This window comes from Erpetoichthys calabaricus, chromosome 8 (assembly GCF_900747795.2).
Source record: "Erpetoichthys calabaricus chromosome 8, fErpCal1.3, whole genome shotgun sequence".
Classification (NCBI taxonomy): Eukaryota; Metazoa; Chordata; class Cladistia; order Polypteriformes; family Polypteridae; genus Erpetoichthys; species Erpetoichthys calabaricus.
The window spans coordinates 164,389,337-164,407,611 of record NC_041401.2 but is presented as its reverse complement, the minus strand read 5'-3'; the positions used below and the strand labels follow the sequence as shown (position 1 = coordinate 164,407,611).

At 39.9% G+C, this 18,275-nt stretch overlaps 1 protein-coding gene across 1 annotated transcript in view; it reads left to right on the top strand.

The window, feature by feature from the left end:
• Window positions 1-18,275, top strand: part of epha8 (eph receptor A8) — a 633,561-nt gene that overhangs the window by 165,032 nt on the left and 450,254 nt on the right. The gene's annotated exons all lie outside the window — the stretch shown is intronic.

Below are 18,275 nucleotides of genomic sequence, written 5' to 3'. Positions count from 1 at the left end.
TATTCAAGAACAAGCTGAAATTTAGTCTGGGAACAAGCTAGAGGTGAAAATTACAGAAGGTAAAGTAGAGGACTGACCATCACAATGCAAAATGTTAAAGTGAAAAACAAAGAAAGCAGAGAGCACACAATCTAACTAATAGCGCTTCCCTGTCTATTCACTACTATGATTGGTAGTTTTCTTTATTTTTATTCTGTTTTCCTGTAATGTTTTGGACACATCCAAACAATCTAATGTCGGTAGTCATTTTTTCCTTGCTAATGAGTAGTGCTGATCAGCGAATTTCGCAAAAGCATTATTAGCAGTGAATTTGCTGGGCTCGCATTTCTGCTTGTTTGTTGAATTATTTACTAATAATTCAGCCAGTTAGGAGGAATTTTTTTATACCAGAGTCCCATAATGCTTTGTGAGGCCAGTGCAACATCCTTCCAGTACTGTAACAGCCAACATTGAGGGGTCGCCCTGTTATACTATATGTTTTTATTAAGTTTAATGTCACTGTTCTCTGTGCCCACTGTTATGGACTCATTCATACAGGCAGACCAAATATGGTACACAGGGCATAGCATCTTCATTTAGAATTGCCGAGTCAAGCACAGGACTAGATAGCCGCAGACAACTGGAGAATTGAATAGTCAGCCTAAAGACAGACTAGTATATTTCTGTCTTCTGTCAGTACACCATCTTATTTTCTTGTTGGGAGTATAAGAACTGTATATAGGCATTGTGCTATTCCTGTATTTTTTGAAGGTGGGGCTGGAATCCTTCCTGCCCTTGTTTGGAACCAGAGAAACACACCCTGCACATGGAACAACCAAAATAAAAGGATGGACCAACGACCAACACTTTGAAGCTTCTGGGCGGAAGAGTATGTCTTCCGTCCGAGGCCGAGCAGAAGATTATGTCTTCTGTCCGGCTAAAATCCTTTCAGCGTGGCAACGAAGGATGACGGACTACACAGATCAAGAGTCCCAAAGCTTGATATGTCTGTCATAAGCTTCCCGTTTGTAATGCCACGTAAAACCGTCAATAAAGAGCTAGAATTATCCTAACTTGTCGCGTAAGCTTGTAACCGTCATTTTGCATGCTGGGTGGGATAATACCATCCATCCATCCATTTTCCAACCCGCTGAATCCGAACACAGGGTCACGGGGGTCTGCTGGAGCCAATCCCAGCCAACACAGGGCACAAGGCAGGGAACCAATCCTGGGCAGGGTGCCAACCCACCGCAGGACACACACAAACACACCCACACACCAAGCACACACTAGGGCCAATTTAGAAACACCAATCCACCTAACCTGCATGTCTTTGGACTGTGGGAGGAAACCGGAGCGCCCGGAGGAAACCCACGCAGACACGGGGAGAACACGCAAACTCCACGCAGGGAGGACCCGGGAAGCGAACCCAGGTCTCCCAACTGCGAGGCAGCAGCGCTACCCACTGCGCCACCGTGCCGCCCGGGATAATACCTTTTTAATTTATAATAATTTATAATTCAGGTTAATTAAAATGCCGCAATATAAAAGAACACATTTCCAGAGAGCTAATGCCTCTTAAGGAAACACGCCCCCCGGGTATATAATGCTGATTATTTGGGATGAGTTATCTGTGCTTGTAGCCAAACGTGCAGGTCCATCTTCAAGTTCCATGTGAATATAAGAAAAGGAGTCACATGCCCTATGCATGCATAATAATTAGCCACATGGCGTGGCAAGAGTGAAAACAAACTTTGAAGGGGCCTAACACTCCACCACAAATGCAGGAGACTCTATGAAATAATAAAAAATAATGAAAGATTTATTTCTATTTACAAGACATTTCTGTCTTTTTGATTGAATAAAAAGTGCCAAGCATCAGCACAGACAGTTTGGAGAGCCTTCAGCGCAACCTCAAAAAAATAGAATGAGCCAGCGGTTTCAATCATAACACACCACTCTGAATCTTCTGCTTATAAAAGACCTACTTTTTTCTGACTTTTTGACTACAATTTTGGCATTTCTGCTTTGTATTGAGGAAACATATGATTATGTGTCTCTAACTGCGTTATTTTTTCCTTGATCTCATGGAGGCGAATATTGCGAACATTTCTGTGATTTCGGTGAACTCATGGCGAAGCAAACTCGGCAATGTTCGCTCATCACTTTTAAAGAGTTGAAATACTTTTGTGTTCTCCCATGATGCTATTTTGTTTAAAGATAGGCTCTGCATTTTAAAGCCATGATGTAGGTTTTTGCTATAGCGATATCACTGGTCTGGGATTGTGCTACGATAGATAGATAGATAGATAGATAGATAGATAGATAGATAGATAGATAGATAGATAGATAGATAGATAGATAGATAGATAGATAGATAGATAGATAGATAGATAGATAGATAGATAGATAGATAGATAGATAGATACTTTATTAACTCTTTGAGGGCTGAATATTTTTTCCAAAAAAACTCAGTTTTCTGAAAAGCACACAATGCATTGGTTTCACACATAAATCAATATAAAATGTCTGTTGCTATGTGCCGTGGCTGCTGTTGGTGCCTGTTTGGCATCTCTGGCAGCAGTGACTGCACAGGGTCGGCTTGATGGCCAGCAGGAATACACAGCAGGCTGGCTACCTCTCTGTCTTCGCATAGCAGGTGGGCAACGACAGTAGCAGTGGCAGTCACAGTGTGATGCAATATGGTTTGTACTTCTTATCATCAAAATCTGTGGTCATTCTAGGCGAACACTGCTGTAAGCATATCAGCTACTCGAACATGTTCAGCACCATGATCATCTGGGGACCGATAGGCTGATGCTGGTACCTCATTTGTGTTTTCGATATCCATCTCCAGATCACTTGAGTCAAACTCAGAGTCCAATTCAGCGATAATGCGTAAAATGTCCATAGAGTATTTTGCTCTGCACATTTGCTTTAGTCTCGCCAGATGCTGATGCCATTTCAGAGGATGTTTGCTCTTCACTACTCATGTATGCACAGTGAATCGAGGTCAAATCAACAAAGCTCCATAACTTTCCTTTAAGCTAAGAGAGTCGAACTAAAAAGTAAGGATGAGTTTTATCGCAGTTTACATCCGATTACTGTCCTCTACCCTTGAATTTCGACAAAAGTCAACATCAGCCCTGAAAGAGTTAATCCCAAGGAGAAATTCACAATTATGTGTGATGTTCCTGGGGCAACTCCATACAAGTTGGTGTGTGCACTTCCTGATAATCCTAGATTTAGATAAACTTAGTATTAGTATGAAAGTTATTAATTTGAAATTTGTATTTTTGGTTGTTAAACATATCTTTTTTGTATTAGGACTTTTGATTTTTGCATAGTGTATTGAACTTGACAACAGATTGACTGATGCTCTAGTTCACATTCCACTGTCTCTCCTGGGTTTAGTACATTCACAATTTAAAATGTGTTTTTTTAGAGTCGTTATCCATAAACATGAATGTTTAAAATACGGTACTACCTTTTCAAATATTGGCAATTTGATGAAGCAATGAATAATGCTGCCAGCATGTAACTAACAACGAATATGGAAACAATGCACAAATTAGAGTTAAGGTAAATGATATAGATATAAAAAAAATGGTGTCATGATGACATCAGAAACATAACATTGTGATTTTATAGCAACAATAAATAAGTGAAAGAAACAAACAAAATACTCCATTATTATTAAAAAAATTATAGATTGCCAAATGTTAGGGTTTCTCAGGGCCTTTGCATTATGCTACTTTTAGGTGCATTTGTATATATTCCACAAAGCACCTATTGAGATAGTCATGCCTGTCTGTTAGTCTGTCCACTTGGAACAACTCAGCCCCCAGTGAACCAGTTTTGTTGAAATGTGGCACACTTTTCAATTCAGTTTAATTTTTGTTGAGACATCTCAACAGATTGCTTTCTACAAAGTTTTGAAATTTTAAAATCTCCTTTTGAACAGCATTGATAAATCCATAAACACATGTATGTTAAAACAGAGAAACATTCTGTGCAACTCCAATTATGAATTAGCTTACTATTTCAACTTTACCTTGAACGTGGTTGCGTCAATTTGTTTATTTTCTTTTTTCATTCATCTGATAGCCACTCGGATCCCCAGTATAAGTTAATCAAAACACTAAGTGAGATGCACACTTAAGTCACTTGTGCAGAAACACACACACACACACATACATACAAAAAAAATCACCTTTTTGGAAATGAATTGAAGATTAAAGAAATTATGGAAGCATTGCACATTACGCATAGACTGAATTAACATGTCCTCAGTATTTATGTTACAATATAAATTACTTAATGGCTGCATTATCTGCATGTTATTATTGTAAAGAACCTGCAGCTAAAAGGTGTTTGAACTAATTAATCACACATGAAGGTGCAGTTCACCTAACTGAACCTAACTGAAAGAGAACAAAGGGTTAGAAAGAGAGGTGCAATTTATGTACGGCAGAAGATCAGAGCTGTGGGGCGTATTTAATGGTGTCTGCGGTGCACAAACAGGCCGATTGTCCCACAGCAATGACGGAACAGAAGTCCAGCTTGTGACATGTTGAGTGAGGGTCGTTTAGCGGTATAATGTTTGACAAAGAGTTGGTATTATGGCTTGGAGAGCTGCTTTCCCTTCTGTGTATTTTGAGACTGATATTAAAATTTTTAACATACAGTCATATGAAAAAGTTTGGGAACTTCTCTTAATTCTTTGGATTTTTGTTTATCATTGGCTGAGCTTTCAAAGTAGCAACTTCCTTTTAATATATGACATTCCTTAGGGAAACAGTAGTATTTCAGCAGTGACATTAAGTTTATTGGATTAACAGAAAATATGCAATATGCATCATAACAAAATTAGACAGGTGCATACATTTGGGCACCCCAACAGAGATATTACATCAGTACTTAGTCGAGCCTCCTTTTGCAAATATGACAGCCTCTAGGTGCCTCCTATAGCCTTTGATGAGTGTCTGGATTCTGGATGGAGGTATTTTTGACCATTCATTCCATACAAAATCTTTCCAGTTCAGTTCAATTTGATGGCTGTCGAGCATGGACAACCTGCTTCAAATCATCCCATAGATTTTCAATGATATTCAACTCAGGGGACTGTGACGGCTATTCCAGAACATTGTACTTCTTCCTCTGCATGTATACCTTTGTAGATTTTGAACTGTGTTTTGGGTCATTGTCTTGTTAGAATATCCAACCCCTGCGTAACTTCAACTTTGTGACTGATGCTTGAACATTATCCTGAAGAATTTGTTGATATTGGGTTGAATTCATCTGACACTCGACTTTAACAAGGGCCCCAGTCCCTGAACTAGCCACACAGCCCCACAGCATGATGAAACCTCCACCAAATTTGACAGTAGGTAGCAGGTGTTTTTCTTGGAATGCAGTATTTTTCTTCCACCACGCAAAGCGCTTTTTGTTCTGACCAAATAACTCCATTTTTGTCTCATCAGTCCAAAGCCCTTTGTTCCAAAATGAATCTGACTTGTCTAAATGAGCATTTGCATACAACAAGCTACTCTGTTTGTGGCGTGAGTGCAGAAAGGGCTTCTTTCTCACCACCCTGCCATACAGATGTTCTTTGTGCAAATTGTGCTGAATTGTAGAACGATGTACAGATACACCATCTGCAGCAAGATGTTCTTTCAGGTCTTTGGAGGTGATCTATGGGTTGTCTGTAACTATTCTCACAATCCTGCGTATATGCCGCTCCTGTATTTTTCTTGGCCTGTCAGACCTTCTGGGTTTAACACCAATTGTGCCTGTGGCCTTCCATTTCCTGATTACATTCCTTACAGTTGAAACTGACAGTTTAAACATCTGAGATAGCTTTTTGTAGCCTTCCCCTAAATCATGAGACTGAACAATCTTTGTTTTCAGATCTTTTGAGAGTTGCTTTGAGGATCCCATGCTGTCACTCTTCAGAGAAGAGTCAAAGGGAAGCACAACTTGCAATTGACCACCTTAAATATCTCATGATTGGACACACCTGTCTACGAAGTTCACGGCTTAACAAGCTAATTCAACCAATTTGGTGTTGTAAGTAATCAGTATTGAGCAGTCACATGCATTCAAATGAGCAAAATTACAAGGGGACCCAAATTTTCTGCACAGCCAGTTTTTCACATTTGATTTAATTTCATACAACTAAATACTGCTTCACTAAAAATCGTTTTTCGGAAAACACCCCAGTACTCAGATGTTCCTAGGAAATGAAAGATATTTTTGTTGAAAGTAGAGTAAATTATTAAACAGGCTGAGAGGGGTTCCCAAACTTTTTTTATATGACTGTAAGTGTCACCTTTGGTATTTCTGTTATATAATAAAGCAGTTTCTTTCCCAAGCCCTTAGTTATTTAGATCATTTCAATAAACTGCTGTGTTTCAACTAATATTAATCGCCAGAGGGTGAGCTTATTTCAGGTGTGTTTCTTCTTTCATGGAGCAATATTTGTTACGATTTTATACTACTATTGTTCCATTTTTTATAGCTATTTTTCTTTTGGTGATTTTTCTTTATTGTTAATACAGTACAAATTGACAATTACTTCCAGGTTGAAGAAAAGGACTTTTACCCTGACCCGGAAGTAATAAGGACTTGTGGACTGTTGGGCAGGAACACCTCCGGGTCAGGGGGTATAAAAGGACTCTGGGAAAGCCTAGACACTGAGCTGGGAGGTAGGGTGGCTAAGTGTCTGGGAGCGGAGGAGAGAGAGAGAGAGAGAGAGAGAGAGAGAGAGAGAGAGAGAGAGAGAGAGAGAGTATTGTGATTAGTGAAGAGTTGATTTATCGTATGAATAGTGTGGAGTGGAGGGTGCTTTGTACACAATATTATTATTTAATAAATAATAATTGTACTTTTACCTGGTGTTTGGAGTGGTACCTGAGGTTTCAAGAGGTTGATAAACGCCTCTACTGCTACACTCTATAAAGTTAAGATGATATTCTTATACCCACTTAACTCAAATTAGGGTCACAAGGTGTCAGAGTCTTTATCAGAAGCATTAGGTGCAAGGCAGGAACCAATGATGAGCCCCTTTCTGTCAAAGGGTCCATTTTTTCACACCCTTACACAGTTTGCTTTAAAATTGTGAATTAAACCTAACACAAATATTTATGTGCACATACAGATCTTTGGGAAGTGTAAAACAAACGGATGTTCCCAGAGGACAGCACATGCAGACACAGGCGTATAAGTTTCAAAAGCCACACGGACAGTGACTAGCTGCAGAGTTCGAACCCGAGACACTACTACTGTGGCAGCAGCACTAATTGATGCACAAGCGCATCATCTCTTCCATAAGAAATGAATTTTATTAATGTTATACCCTCCAATTTGTGACACTTAAGTTCCCTTCTTTGACTTCTTGTTTTGTTTCACAACTGCTTCTTTTTTTGTTTTGCCCTTCTATGACATGTTAGAAAAGTCACTTCTGTAAAATAACACAAAAGAGTCATGAAATGAGTACATGTTGCAGGAGAAGGAACAATTTATTGCCAATAAATTGTGAGGAAAAAAAGTATGTTGGTCTAGCACCAGGGCTAGCAGTCCATTTGCTGGCCATCACAGACACCAGGGTGGGCTTTTTAGTGATTTAAGCATTCTGGAGAATGAAGACGGCGCAAATCGGAATGTTTCTCATCCAGATAATTGTCTGCTTGTCTATAAAGGAAAGGGGCAAACACAAGAGACGTGGTGCAGACTGAAACTCTTGCCCCTATGTCTCCTAACAATCTGCCCTTATAACGTCTATTGAACATTCACATATATGACAAGTACAATGGAAGATGTGAGCCTTTCCACTTGCTCTTGTGCATTACTGTTGTATGGAAGCAGAGCACAAAGCTCTTTCCACTATTCTTCCATTCATTTTTTGAACTGGACTAACCAATAATAGCTACAGCCTTTCTTAGAAACAATAGACCAGACTTATGGAGGGCATCCAATAAAACTTAACAGCTGTAACAATCATGCTATACCAGCGCTTAACCCGACACAGACAGATACAGGAGGCACACTTATAAAAACACAAACTGCTTTTATTTTTTCTTCGCTCATGTGGAACGTCTTCCCCATCTCCACGAGCCCACAACAGTCTCAAGCACAATACTTAATACTATTTACTTTCTCTTTGTTTCCTTTCTTCTCCACTCCTCTCAGGCAAGCTTTATCTCCCACCTCCCAACTCTGGCAACCGGAGTGGTGGCTGCTGGCTCCTTTTATAGCCCACCCCGAAGTGCTCCAGGTGCTTGACGACCTATTTCCTCACGGGCTCAGGAACAACTGCAGAACCCCCTGGCAGCACCCCTGGATCCCAACAGGGTTGTATAGAACTCCAACTCCCATGGAGCCCTGCGGGAATCCGAGGCACAACTGCCACCCCAGGGGGCTGCCATCTAGTGTCCCGGGGGAGGTACTGTTCAGTCCATGCTTTTTCCCCCGGACCATATAAAGAAGAGGGGTGCCGGCCGGGCAAGGGCCTTGACCATCTGCTACACAGCAAATCCATTGCACTGTAGGAGGAAACTGAGAGGAAAGTGGGAGAAACCCATTTGAAAATAGGGGGAACATACACATTTCACATCAACCAAGAGTCAAACCAAGGTGTGTGTGCTGTGCCCACCTGGCCCACCTTTACAGCCACACACCCCTCTGCCTACCAGGACCAATTCTGCTAGCAATAGCAGCTTTCCATTTCTTACAATTTAAAACCGCAGACGTGAGTGCAGAGCCTCCGGCACAAAAAGGAGTTAATTGCCGACAACTTAATGACTTGCTTTGAAGCGCATTCACCAGAAGCAGCCTGTGGCCCGTCAAATGAAAGATTAAGCCACACGGTGACAAGAACTTGGCCCAACCTGCCCTGCCCCTGCCACCCGGTGCCCTCCTCAGCAGGCTGTTTAATTACTTGCAATTAAAACTTCACACAGATACCTAGTCACTTGAAAGAAGCCTCTCCATCAAATGGCCACTGAGAGCAGCGGCCCAGATACCCTGCCTGACATTAATTACACTCCGTAATTACTAAAGCGTTTTCATTTAGCACAGCTCTGCAGTACTCGACATTGTTCTTTGGCTTTCTTTTAATTTGCTTTTGAAGATAACACAAGCATTGAGAATAACTTTAATTTGACTTTTTTTTTATTATTAAAGCAGCCAGGACACATTCATTGCCTGGTTCCAGCAATACTGAGTCTGGGCGGTTAACTTGACTTCAATAGTCTAAAATTTATGCTGTCCCATACTGGTAGACACCCTGTTGCTTCTCATTTCCAGTTGTGAAGTCAACATTTCAAGTGAGGCATCAGCACAACTTTGATGGACTCAAAATGACATGGCCGTGTGGGTTTTCTTCAGGATAACATACATGTAGGGTGAATTGGAGTCTTTAAACTGACCGAGTAAAAGATCTGGTAAGACCTGTGGTAGACCGACACCCCATCTATGGTTTGTCTCTTCTTGTGCTGTTGACGGCCATTCTTCATACTTGAAAAGGTCATCTGATTAGACTCCATCTCTTCTCGTGTAACAACAGCGCTCAGATTGGTTTGACTCTCAGAATACCATCGGGCCCAACAGGTAATAACCAAATACTAGAATATCAGAGAGAAGGGGGCTTATATAGATGGGAAATGAGTGTTCAAAACAGTATCACCCAAGCTTCATTAATAATCCATGAGTTAACACAACTTACTTGATTAAACCCTATTAAAATCTTGAAGAAAATGTGTACCTCTTGTAAATATTTCCCAAAAATATTACTTTATATATTAATATTAATAGTAACATCGTCAAAGAAATGTATTACTTGTATTAACATTCTTTATGGAACATCTACCTTGTCCACAATACCATCCTTTAAAGAATGCATCTCCTTCAATAAAAAATGCTTCTCTACATCACTGAGGAAAAGCATTCCTCTTGTGTACATGAAGAATTATATCCTCCTTCCTTATACTCTTTAAGAAATGCACAATATGCTTTAGCACTAGTAGTAAGAGTAATGGTAGTGTCTTGTGAACAGAGTATAGTGGAATTCTTACTTTTATCTCCCACCAATATGCAAATCATCACAACCCTCTAGCAACATGATAAACAAGAATGTATACAAATAAAGAACTTAATTTTAATAAATAGAAAACACAAATCAGATTATCATATAATATCACAGGAATATCCCATTGACGCAAGTATTCAGACCCTTTACTCATACGCAGCTGAAGCCCCCTTTGGTAGCCATTACAGTCTGGAGTTTTCTTAGGTATGGCGCAGCAAACTGCACATCTGGATTTGGACTTTTCTGTCATTCTTTTCTGCAGATCTTCTGAAATGAATGGAGACCACCATTGGACAGTTATTTTGAGGTCTCACCAGACATGTTCAGTTGCATTGAACTCTTGGCTCTGGCTGGTCCATTTAAGAACATTCACAGAGTTATCCCTAAACCACTCTCTTGTGTTGTTCTTTGCTTTGTACTTCAGGTCATTGTCCTATTGTAAGGTGAACTTTAAGTTGAGTATGAGGTCCAGAGCACTCTGAAGCAGGTTTTCTGAAACAATATCCCTGTATTTTGTTACTTTTAACTTTCCTTCAACCACTTCTAGTCTCCCAGTCCCCTCAGTTGAAAAACAATCACTGAGTATGATGGTGCCACCACTATACTTCACCTATGGAATGGCACAGTGCAGGTGATGAGTTTTACCCAACTTCCTCTAGATGTGACCATTAGAACTGAAGCCAAACAATTCAATCTTGGTTTCATCAGACCAGAGAATCTTATTTCTCATTATCTGAAAGGTCTGTAAGTTCTTTAGGTGCCTTCTTCTTGCATACTCCAGGTGGGCTTTCATTTGTCTTCTGCCAACTCTGCCTTAAATCCCAGAGTAGTAAAGTGTTCTGGTGGAGGTTTTTACTTCTGGAAGTTTTTCCCATTTCACACAGGTTCTTTGGAGCTCAGCCAGAATGATCATTCATGGTCACCTCTCTTTTCAAGGTTCTTGTCCTCTGATTGCTCAGTTTGGTCAAACATATAGCTCTGGGAAGAGTCGTAGTTGTTCCAAATATTATTCCACTTAAGAATCATGGAGGCCACTATACTCTTTGGAAATTTCAATGCTGCAGAAATTTTGTTGTAGCCTTCCTGAGATCTGTGCTTCACAGAGGCAATTCATTTAACCTCATGGTCGGGCTTTGCTCTGATACACACTGTCAATTGTAAGACCCTCTACAGAGAGATGTGTGCCTTCCTAATCATGTCCAATGCATTGAATTGATCACAAGTGGACTCCAAACAAGTGCCATAGCAAAGTTGCTGGATGTCATGGTTGGTCTGTACACTGGTACTGTGAGTGGTGTGCGCGGTGGGGGTTGCAGCGGCAGAACCTCTGTATTTTTCCCAGTTGATTCTGTGCTTCATCAGAGGTGTGTTCTTGCTCCAACTCTGTTCAGTGCTTGCATGGACTGGGTGTTGGGTAGGTTGTGGGGCATTAATTTGTCAAAAAAGATCATTGATATTGACCTTACCAACAATGCTGTGATCTTCACAGAGTCAATGGAAACTCTGATCGGTGCTTTCGAGAGACGGAGTGAGGAGTCTGAGTGTCTGGGCTTGTGAGTGTCCTGGAAAAAAAACAAGATTCGGGCCTTTAATTACCTCTTTGGCACATCCATCAGCAGGTTCACCTTCCTCAGCAGCAACATTCATGTATCTAGTGACTCTTCTTATGAAGTCAGTAAACAGATTGGGAGAGCATTGGGGGGTTCATGAGGTTGCTGGAAAGGAGTGTGTGGTGGTCCAAGTCTTTAGAGACTCCTGTGGTACTTAGTACTGTGTCTCTTCGGAGAATCCTTGGGCATCTCTGGTTTAACTTTGTGTCGAATGGGCAGTTTCTCATGGAGTCCTAAATGAGGCAAATTACTTGCATTGTGAGGGAGCATCAGTTACAGCATTACAGCCATGTGGCGCAATTCCCCAAAGGTGATCCGACTTGCAGCATCCTCATTGCTGAGGACCAGAACGGCTGGACCAGGCCAAGGGGGGTCCCATGTAACATATGGTCACAGCAGATGGATGGTCATTTCTGAATGGGGGGGGACTGGACCACGTGTCTGTCTGGGGGGTTGTCAACCAGGATCCTGCATTGTTTCATCATGCAGTGGGTGTGGCAATGTGCTGCACCGGTACATGCTCCCCAACCTGACCTCTCATGATAGAAAAAGGTTTGACTACAAGTGTAAATAAAATATTTCAGTTTTTTATTTTTAATAACTTAGCAAAAAATCCCAAAATAGCTGGGATTGGCTCCAGCAAACCCCTGTGACCCTGTGTTAGAATGTAGCAGGTTGGATGATGACTGACTTTATCATTCTATGGTATTATGTGTTGTTGGAAGAGGGAAAAAATTAATTTAAATAATTTTTGAAGAAGTCTGCAACAAAATGAAGGTACTGTAGATAGATAGATAGATAGATAGATAGATAGATAGATAGATAGATAGATAGATAGATAGATAGATAGATAGATAGATAGATAGATAGATAGATAGATAGATAGATAGATAGATAAGGGTCTAATTTAGTCGATGTTCTTGAAGACATGTATTCCTTTTGATAACTCCCTCAAGAATAGTGTTCAGTAATGAAACTTGGTGTTTTTTACTTTGCAAAAATAATTTAGAAAATAAATTGGGGGTACGCTTCCAGTGACATTTGTGCTGTTCACATAGGAAGAAAGAGTTTTAGCTCCTCTCTGGAAGCATTTTAATGCATTAATTCCATTTGCATCTGTCTATGATGTATTATTTAAATAAAGACCTCTATTTAAAAAATATCCCTGGAAGTGTGTATATCCTCAACTAGGATAAGGTGGTTGTTAGGTAACAATTTGAAGGGCCGGATGAGGCAGCAGCAATGTTCAGTGTAGTGAGTTTTCCTGTGTAGAAAAAAAACATTAATATGAACAAGGGTGCAATTCATTGTGTTATCTTATTTAAAAACTATGGACCATGTCACATTTCAAAAAAGACCTACTGCACTCCTCCATGTTGATGTAGATCTGATTTTAGAAGTATTGTACAAGTTACATGTGTTGCATAGCTACAGAAAAGAACACATGTAAACACAGAAACGTGAACAAGGCTTTATTGAGCAATATTCTTTGTGAGTATTGTTTCAGGAACACACATCACCTCATTAAAATTACTGACAACTTTGATGAAATGCCTCCTTCTTTCTTAACATCCTCAAGAAAAATCATCTTCTTATTAAAATGCTTAAGGAAGTCCAATGGCCTTATTAGTATCATTATTTACATCCTTAAGGAAATTATTAATATGTAGATGTGGCTGACACCTTTACCTTAAGGGACTTTCTAGATGAGGACACATTACAACTGTTTACGGATATGCTTTGCAGTTAGAGCACTGGCAGGATAAGAAATTAGGCAGGGTTACTCAGTGAGGAGGCACACGGTGAATAGAACTTGAAACCTTGTGGTTTAAAGTCAACATCTTAGCTGCTTGCCATGGAACCTTCTTTAATTCTTGGGAAAATTGGCCAATTCCATTATTTAAGAAATTCATTCCTTTTATTAACATTGTTCAGAGCTTACGGCTGACTTGTTAAATTTTTAAGAAAATACATCGGCATATTAATGTATTTGAAGTAACACATTTCTCTTAATAACATCATTTAGGAGCTGCCTCATGAAGTACATCACCCACACTGATATCCTTGAAGAAGTGCATCGTCTTGGTTCTCATGGTCATCTCCAACAAATACATGCTACTTAATAAAATCCTCTTTAACATTCTGGTTGAAATGACTTTCTATCAATAATATCCTGAAAGACGTTCCTCAAAAAATGCATCTCCTGTAATTTTTTTTGGAGAAAACACATCTCCTTGATAGCATCCATGTGAGCATCTTCCATTCTTAGCATGCTGAAGGAAAAGCCTCTCCCTTTCTAAAATTCATCAGGAAGCAATTGTCCTAATTAGTGTCATAAAGTACAACTCTAAGGAAATGTATCCTCTTTATCAACGTTCCTAGGAAGCAAATCTCTGTTTTAAGATTCTGGTAAAGTTTACTCAAAAAATGCAAGTTCATATCATTGAGAACCTTCAGTCTCTTGGTTAAATCATGGAGAAAATACATTCCACATGTTAATATAATTGAGGAAGTGCATTTATTTCAGGAACTTCCATCCAAAATTCTGGAGAAAAGTTCATCTCTTGTGGACCACCAGGGGGTATACCAGCTACCCTATCCGCCACAGACAGACACATGACACAAGTTCTGTCCAGCACACACATTTGTTTCCAAGTGGGGCAGCACTTTTCTTCACTCCCCACTACAGAGCACACTACAAAAGTATAAGAAACTAAACACAGTCCCTTCTTCTGCTCTTCCTTAGGCTACCGCCTTCACTCCTCACCCAGCAAGCTTCATCCACCTCCTCCTGACACTGGCTCTTTGATTGGAGTGAGGTGGCCCCTTTTATAGGGCACACAGAATTACTCCAGGTGCTCCAAAACCTTCTTCCGGCAGCAACTGTCCAGGCGCCCCCTGGCGGTGGCCACGGGCCTGAGCAGGTTTGAGCTTCTATGCTCCAAACGTGTGGCCACGCTGTGAGGCAGGGGGGTTGCCCTCTAGAGTTCAGGGAGAGGTATTGCCCTGAATATGCCCTCTCTTGTGGTCCTTCCATCACAGGGGTATCCGCCACACTCTTTGATAACATCCTCATGAACATCTTCAAGAAAGCACATCTTTAAGCAAAAGCACTCCCGTGTTACATTTTTGAGGAAATGCATCATCTGCATTAACATCCTAATAAACATCCCAGAACAAATGCATTCCACTTGGTAACATCATTAGCAACATCCTTAAGGAAATGAATCTCCTATTTCAAACAATTTCAACTAAATTCACGTTCCTGATAACACTTTCATTGACACCTTTCATGAGACGTCTTTCACTCCATAACTGCTTTATGAATATTTTCAAGGAGTTCCATCTGCCCTTTAACATCTCCAAGCAAATGTACCCCTATACTTAAGAGCCTTGATAAAATGCATCTCCATGCTTAGCATCCTTCAGGAAATACATTTTTGAAGAAAGGCTTGCCCTTGATAGGATGATTGAAATGAATTTTTCTCAATAACACCCAAATGAATATCTTGTACAATTTGCATTCTCTTATTAACACTTAAACCGTCACATACTTGGGGGGTTAATGCACCCCCGGACGCCAAATACTTTTTTGCTGCACTTTTTAAGGAAACGTTACAATTTACCAAGAAAAAGTGAAATTTTAATGGAACACATTTTTTTCATGCAAAGAGCATCACAATTATTGCAACACTGATCATTTTACACACTGCCAATGAAATGTAAAAACTATAAAAAACTACTGCAACAATCTATTATTATATGTATAAGGTACAACTGATGCCATTGATGACATTCAGTAAATCACAGAGCCAACTGCACTTGAACTGGCTGCACGCAAGAACACAGAGGCCAACGCTGATGCTTGCAGGCTAGTCTAGTGCAGCGGCTGAATCCCAGCAACAGTGATGCTGATTCGCTAGGGGGCAGCAATGGTCATGAGCTGGCTGCTCAACGAGAATGTACGGCACTGACTGATCAGCTTTGGCATGCTGGCAAATTGCATTCGGAGCCAACTATAGCCAGTTGTGGTGGTTTAAGGGTTAAAATATTTGCAACAAATACATCTACTAATTGATTCATTTCTCTCAACAATACCTTCAAAGAATGTCCTCATGAAAATGTTAATTTCTAAACATAAACCATATGTCTATTTGATAGCATCTTCATGAAAATATTCAAGGAAAAGTATCCTTCATATCAACCTCCTTAAACAAACACAACCCCTTGATATGTTCTGGACGTGATGTAACCCCTTCTTGTTTAAAATATGGTAGAAAGAAAAAGACGGGTACAGCATTTCTAACTTTTACTGTTTCTTGTTGGTGGACATTTATTCAAATCCGCTTTATGATGACATACTTATAATTTCAAGGTTTGATATACAGCATTGTGATTTATAGCCATTTTAAATCAACTTTGAATCAGAATTGTAGTATTTTGATTACCGCTGCTGTCAAGTAATGCTGAGTGTCCAGCATAACCCCATATGCAGCAAACCGATTGTAGATACTTTCCGCCATCCATGCTCCAATGGGTGAGAGATGGATCAGTGGGATGCTGCTATGCCCCCATCAAAACCCAGATTGAGGACTACCTACCAGTGCGTCCCAGGTATAGATAGATAGATAGATAGATAGATAGATAGATAGATAGATAGATAGATAGATAGATAGATAGATAGATAGATAGATAGATAGATAGATAGATAGATAGATAGATAGATAGATAGATAGAGGTGTAAGGCACTAGACAGACAAATGAATGTCCAGGTCTGGATTCATTCTGTGGATTCAGAATGATATTCACTCCCTTGTTTTCTGCACACTTTATAGTGCTATATTTTTAAATTTAAATAGATTTTGACATTTTTGTCCAACAATCTACACTGAATAACCCATAATGACAAAACAAAAGCATGTTTTCAGAATGATTTGCAACTTTATTAAAAATAAAAAAAAATCTGCCATTCATATACAGTAGTTTCTCTTAATTCAGTACTTTGTAAAAGTCCCTTTGGCAACAATTACAGCTTTGAATCTTTATATAAGAATGAATTCAGCCTCTCCTGACTAGAGGTATCCAGCTGCAGACAGACATCCTGAGACCTTGAAGCTAACTAATGGAAGCAAAGTCAGACTGCGCCAGGTCACCAAGTGTGGCTACGTATTGCCTCTGTGGCAGAGGGGGACGGGCAAAGGGGCAAAGCAGATTGGAGATGCCACCAAAGTGCTCACTAACTGCCATGTCTGTTGAACGCTCTCTCTCAGAGCTCCTTTTCAAATGGACTTCTCCAATAGTCCTGACCCTTCAGACAGTTGAGCACATCTATAAGATATGTGTTTGTGGTTAATAAAATAGTGGTGAGCCTTGGGATGAGTTTGGTTACAAAAAGTGTGTCATTACAGAAAAAAAAGTTTGGGAAACATTGATCAAGTTAATAGTATGAGGCTACATCTTATGTCACGTTGAATTTAAGAAGAAAATAATTGAGAAATTTTCAGGCCTAAAGAAAAGGAGGGCAAAATTTATGTTTATGGAAATATAAGTAATTTGATCATAAAGGCAGAAAAAGGTTGGACTTGTGGGTGTACAATAGTGCAAGACAGGTTGGGGGCAAGTTATGTTTCAAGATGTGAGGGTCTGTCTATCTTACAATGTGAATTTGTGCCCAGGTGAGGTAAGCTTGGTAAACTTGCATACTACTGGGCAGACTGGTACCAAATGTAGAATACAATTAGGGTGGGAATGACTCGGTAGGTGTGGTAAATGATAAACTGATAAATGACAGACTTCAGAAAAATAAGAGGGTTAGTGATTGTATGATGTGCATTTATGGAATACAGTGGAAATGACCAAGAACTGGGAACTCTATTAGCTGAGACAGAATAAGATTTGAATTGAACTTATACTATGGATGTGTTATCAGTCTTTGGAAGATTACTGAGGTGGTGGTGCATTATGGTGTGGGTTTTGGCAAAATGGGGAACTGGGCAAGCCGGCAGAGGACTGGGAAATTTAGAGACAGGTGTAGTATAAAATTTTGGTGGCAGGTGCACCTGTTCCTTTCCTTTTAGGCAAGTTATGGGAAGAACAAGGGGACTGTGGATGTCACAGACTTACGTTTTGGTTCAAAGTAGAAATGGGAAAGCTGGCATCAGATTCGGTAGCATGATGAAAAGGGTATAATGCATTTTAGCCTGGATTTGTCCTATGGGTCTGGATAGGCCAAGATGTGCATTGGTACTATGATAAGGACCATGAGAGCATGTGGAATGATCAGATAGATAGATAGATAGATAGATAGATAGATAGATAGATAGATAGATAGATAGATAGATAGATAGATAGATAGATAGATAGATAGATAGATAGATAGATAGATAGATAGATAGATAGATAGATAGATAGATAGATAGATAGAAGTGTAAGGCACTATATATAGTCCTCAAATCAAGAATGGACTGAGCAATGAGGACACATAGAAACAAGAGGATTGTTTAAAAGTGCTCAGTGCTTTTATTAACTATAATAAAGTGTCCAGTAATAGTAACGTGCAGTGGAGGATTCTCCCATTAATAAGTAATCTACACATAAAA